Source organism: Pteropus vampyrus, unplaced genomic scaffold (assembly GCF_000151845.1).
Source record: "Pteropus vampyrus isolate Shadow unplaced genomic scaffold, Pvam_2.0 Scaffold199, whole genome shotgun sequence".
Lineage (NCBI taxonomy): Eukaryota > Metazoa > Chordata > Mammalia > Chiroptera > Pteropodidae > Pteropus > Pteropus vampyrus.
In genome coordinates this window covers 1,472,365-1,478,375 of record NW_011888980.1, presented here as the reverse complement: position 1 = coordinate 1,478,375, position 6,011 = coordinate 1,472,365, and the positions used below count along the sequence as shown (strand labels likewise).

At 41.9% G+C, this 6,011-nt stretch overlaps 1 pseudogene; it reads right to left on the bottom strand.

Annotated features, from left to right (window-relative positions):
- Nucleotides 1-2,182: 2,182 nt before the first annotated feature.
- Nucleotides 2,183-2,301, bottom strand: LOC111746738 (annotated as a pseudogene).
- Nucleotides 2,302-6,011: the final 3,710 nt, after the last annotated feature.

Here is a 6,011-nt window from a genome sequence, read left to right as displayed (position 1 = left end):
CACTCTTTCTCCTCAGAAAAAAATGGAAATTACAATCATCTGTACTGTGATGGCTAATTTTTGTGTGTCAACTTGATTCGACCAAAGGGTGCTCAAACATTTGGTCAAACATTATTCTGGTGTTTCTGCTGCAATATTTTTGGATGAGATTAACATTTTAATAGGAAGAGTGAAGCAGATTGCCCTCCTTAATGTGGGTGAGCGTCATCCCATCTTCTGAAGGCCTGAAGAGAACAAAAATATCAACCCTCCCCTGAGAAAGAAGAAAATTCTGAGAGAATGCCTCTACACTTCACTGCTTTCCGGAGTCTCAAGCCCGATGGCCCACACTGTAAATCTGAACTTGACTGCCTCCATAATCCCACAAGCCAATTCCTTATGATAAATATCTCTCTTTACACACACACACACACACACACACTATTGGTTCTGTTTCCCTGGAGAACTCTGACTGATATACACACCTCTGGCATTGTGTGCAAATTAAGTAAAATTATACCGGCAAAGTACTTAGAGCAATGCCTAGCACATACTAAGTATTTGTCCAAGGGGTATAGATATGTGTAAATTAAAATTATTCTTCATCTAGGAAGGTTGGTCATCATTGGAAGACCCCCTCATCAGAAATCCACTCTTCAGAGGTGTTCAGTCAGCAATAATCAGAACACAGCAATCATAAATCCATACCCCTGTTAAAGAAAAACCATGCGCCAAGCTCATGAAAGGTAGAGGGGTAATTGTTTCATGTTTTATGTCATGCTGGAACATTTCCCAATAAGCCTGCCTGACCCTCACCTGGCACTCCCAGCGTCTGTCACAGCATATTTGCTTAACAATCCAGAGTAAGATTGCAGGTAGTTTTTAGCCCTGTACGTTTAGAACTTAGCCTTCAGAAATTGGTAAGTCGTTTTGACTATATGACCTCATAGGAAAGTGAACCCCAAAGCTGTTGAAAGTTCTCTGCATTGTAGAAAGTTAGTCATATATCTGACCTGGCCATCCAACTGGGCACCCACTTCCCTAAGGACTCCATAAATCCCTCTCCTTCAAAGGCTCCGAACCGGCCCTGTGGTCTCCCTGCTGTTTCCATCATTAAAGAATTAAATCAAACCTTGACGCCTGGTTGCTATCTATTTGTAGAAGAATAATTATGTTTTTAACACTCCAGAGAAAGTCAAATCTGCAGGGGGCATGGGGAGGGAGGGGACGGCACGGGGTGGGCGTCATGATTTCACATAAGAGATGTCTGAAATAATGACTTCATGGATAAAAAAGTGCCACTGAGAAATGTGATTGGCACGGTATTTCTCAAACTTTTTTGGTATTATTGTCCCCTTGAGGAGCCTTTTTTAGCTATTTTTTCCCTGATTATCCCCCTCCCATGAAACTTTAATACAACAGATATACTGTATAGTAGTAGGCTAATTGCTCACCTACTCTGACCCTCTGTTTTCTCCTCAGAAAAAGATGGAAATTACAATCATCTGTACTGCGATGGCTAATTTTATGTGTCAACTTGACTTGGCCACAGGGTGCTCAAACATTTGGTCAAATATTATTCTGGTGTTTCTGCTACAATGTTTATATACTGTGGGGGATCCCGAAACCACTGTAATAGCTAATGTTTTTTCACACCCCCCTCCAAGAACCCATGTGTTCTCAATGGGAGCATATGGCCCACAAGAGGGATTTTAAGCTCTACCCTACCACCCACTTGATCTTGAGGAAGTGACTTCCTCTCTCACAGGGCAGTTGTGGAACTCAGGGGCCAGGGGGAAAAAGAGAATCACTCTTCCCAAATGTATCTATCAGGGAAAAGTAATTAGATTTTAATCCTCTTTCCTCCATCACCACTCTATTCTCCTACACACAGACACACCATCCCATCCTGCTTTAGTGTTTTGGGGTTTTTGATTTGGGAGGTTTTTGGTATTGGGGGTTTGGTTTGGTTTGGGATGGGTTGGGTCGGGTTTTTTGGGCCCTTCAAATCACAATGCCTTGAAGCTCTCCCTTTTATTTTTCTTTTAAAAATATTGCTAACTATAATTTGTTTGTTATTTCAGTTTAACTGTATGCTCCTTACAAATGTAAGGATAAAGGATCCCAGCCAGCCTATCAGTTACCCAGCTTCTGTGTGTGCTCCCTTTAACCCACCCTGTGAGTGATAACTTTTTTTTTTTTACGCCTACAGCACTCGATCTTCTTAGGAGGTCTCCCACCCAACTACTAACTAGGCCCGACCCTACCTAGCTTTTGAGATCAGATGGGATCAGGCGTGTTCACGGTGGCATGGCCATAGCGTGAGCGATAATTTCTATGAAGGATACCATTTCTGTCACACCAGGAATACGCTAGAAAGATTGGAAGATCTACTAAAATAACATTTCTACTCAATACTGCTACTAAAATGGTAGTGATAAAGTCACAGCTTCAAAGATAATCCTCACAGAACTTCATCAAAGTTACCAAAAGTCATGTGATTTTGTCCTTGACATGTAACACTTTTTTCTCTCTCTGGATTGGGAGTGTCTGGCTTCACAGGGCTGGAGGAACAAAAGCCCTGATAGATCATGGAGACCCTGTCTGGACAAGACTTAGAGGTGATACCGTCTCAGGGAAGGGATCCTACCCGGAAATGGAAGAGCAAGACTGGAAAACAAGCCCAGGGCAGCATCTGCAGAACAAAGGAGGAATGCAGGAGAGAACTCCGTTCCTATCCCCAGGTCGTCAAAGAGATGCCCTTTCCCTTACTAGAGATTAAATCTCAAAAGTTTGGTCAAGTAAAGCAGGGCAAAAGTTTCAAACAGGCCAATTATTCAGCCTTCTAGAAAGGAGCAAGACTGTGACTAGTAGTACAGCCGGCAGGGCGCTTTAAATGACACTGGAAGGGGAGAAAAAAGGTGGGGGAAGGGTCTTTTCTTGAAGTTTCAAGCCTAACCCAAGGAAAAATGAACAAAGAAGTCAATCCTAGGTTCCCCAGAAGAGCCCATCTGGTGTTTCTTCCTGCTTCTACAGTCCTTCACTCCCGGGTGTCTTCCAGATGCTTTTGTCATCCATCCATTTGTATCCGCTTCATGAATGAATTAAAATCAGATCCATTTTAATACAGGGAATTTTCTTGAGCATCTAACCACCAGTAATCTACACATATTTCCAGCACAAAGAGGAAAATAAAATTGGATTTCTACGATCAGTTGAATTTTCCTCCTAAGTATGAGCAAAAGAAAAGACATAATGAGTGACAAATTACAACTACTATCTGGGTCCAATGAAATAAAACCTTCCTGATGTCCCAGAAAGAAATACTTCCCAAGTTATCTAGTGTAACAAAGTAAAGTTATTCCTACACATTTATTACACTCACAAAGATGCACCAAAGTTGTCAGCACAGTCGCCCTAGGGTGCAGCACATTTTTTAAGCCTCCTCCTACTGCCATCAAAAATGTATCTTTTTTTGGCTTACAGCTAAATACAGTCAATTCTTGTTATTCATAGTAGATATGGCCTATCAATTCACCACAAACACTGAATTAGTGAATATTGAACCTTTGCTTCTACAGGAAACATAGGCTTCCGGTGTAGTCAACCTGTGGTCACAACATTTTAGTTAGCCAGTGAATACATAACTTTGTTTTATATATGTTTTTGTTTAAAGACACCTTGTTTAATATATATTGTTGATCCACTGACATTGAACATACAGCCAACCCGCACTGTAACTCACGCCCGAAGGCAGCTTAGCTTACATATTTTCTCTGTAAGATGCGTCACAGCCTTCTTGCCCTTGGGGACACTAGATGGCATTTCAGCCTTATGCCCGAGGGCCTTTCAAAATAGTGAAATCACCAACGAAAAGCAAAAAATGCAAAATATAGCCCTAAACAGGACACTTGTTGATAGCAGGAGAGCTGAAACAAGAAGGTAGAGCATCATCTTGTTTGACCAGCTGAGAACATTCGATCAATTTTTCTACAATCCTCACACGTCCACAAATGACCACAAAGGTGGCTGGAAGTACTGATTTGGGAATTACAAATAGATTTTAGTGAGTAAGTAAGTTTGCAGATACAGAATCTGTGAATAATGACGATCTACTGTATTTCTGTCTCTAGCTTATAAGGCATAGATTATCAGAGTTGAGTTTGAGGAGTCCTCCAAACACATATAAATGGACTTTAAATCCAGTACAAGAACCCCTTCAATTCTATCTTGACTTTCTGCTTGCAAGAGTCCAGTCCTGGTCTTGGCACTGTAGGGGAATAGATTATGCCACCTCAAAATATGCCACTTTGGCATATTGATTATTTTGAATTAAAGGTACTTGAGAAACAGTCAGTGCAAGAAAGATGTTCTTGCTCCTTCTATGTTCCCCCAAAAGCAGGAGACAGATCTCCCATGTGAAAGGTTCCTCCCCTGTACCAGGAAGATAGAAGGCGGAGATGGGGAATTGGGGGCTGAGAAGGCTGTATAAACAAACCTTATTACTTCATCCTCAATTTACTACCCAAGCCCAAACCCCTTTGTCAATTCTTGTCAATTCTCCATAAATTTATTGTTTCTTTGCCTAAAAAATATAAGAGCTTCCTGCTTTAGTTACTCCTTTGAGTCTCATGTTTTTATGGGGCTCCCATCATATAAAATTAAATCTGCTTTTCTTCTGTTAATCTGTCTTGTATAAATGTGATTATTAGACCAGCGAAAGAACCTAGAAGGGAAGAAGGGAAAATTTTTCAACACTTACAGCACCCAGTTTTACTCGTTAGAAAGTTCTTCCTCTCCTGGTAGGCCCCTGAGCCTAGTGGTTAAAAGTGGCCTCTGGAGCCTGACATCTGAATTAGAAATGTTCCAGCCCAGCTTGACTTAGAATCACTGTTCTCCTCCTCTTACCCTGCTCTCCCCAAGACACTCCAGCTAAAATGGTCTTTCCAGTAACAAAATTAAAAACAAAACTTCACAAGATGCTATTGTATCTTGAGTCTTTGTTACTGCAGTGGTTCTCAACCAGGAGAGATTTTGCCTCTGAAGGGACATATGGCAATGTCTGGAGACATTTCTGGCCATCACAAAGTGGGTCGGGGAGGTATTACGGGCATCTAGTGGGGAGAGGCCAGGAATGCTGCTAACAATGCACAGGACAGCCCCACCACACAGAATCATCCAGCCCAAAATGCCACTGGTGCCACAGTTGAGAAAGCCTGGTTTCTCTTAAAAGCACGATGCTCATGAATGATGACTTCCCTGGGTTTGGAGATCCAAAAATGTAGGAATACAGGAGCTACCTGCTTTACATAGTGTTCTGGTCACAACCTGTGACTTCTTGCCAACTCTGAGAGCGTGTGATCTGTAGCTTTATTGGCTACTTGAACACCCCCCGCCGCCCAAAGCTTAATCCTGCCCTAAACCTATGTTCCAATGGCCTGACTTTTTCCTACAGTAAGATCCGATTAAACTATTTAAAACCTAAAACTAAAATCTAGAAACACTTTGTGAATTTGGTTAAGTCACACACGTTCAGTCTCAGCGGAAATAATTACACAGGACTACTCTATCCTGATAAGGAAATAGCACCTGGTTGGGGGTAGGAATGCTGGCACCTGGAGTGGCTTTAATATGAATAACAGATTCTTACTCCATCACACTTGGCCTTTGGCAACTCAACCTCACTAGGGCCCTGTCAGGGGGAGAGGGAAAGGAACCATTTTTAAATACCACAGAGCCCTGTGTTCTTAACAAGGTGTGCCCTCAGGAGAAACTATTTACCAGAGCCTAAGTGACTTAGAGAAGGGAAATACCCAACTCCAGCCCCCTCTAGTCTTCCATGTGGAGGAAAGGAAATATGTAAGTCCAGTTCATTCTAATCATCCTGACCCATCTAAAGGGAGAAAAACTGGGAAGTACTTTTTGTGAAGTTCTCAGTTCAAGAGAAGATAACAAAATTCTCCCCCTCCCCTAACACCTTACTACCAAATCACTAAAAGTTATTTACAATGGTTCCTTTTACCCAGTAGATC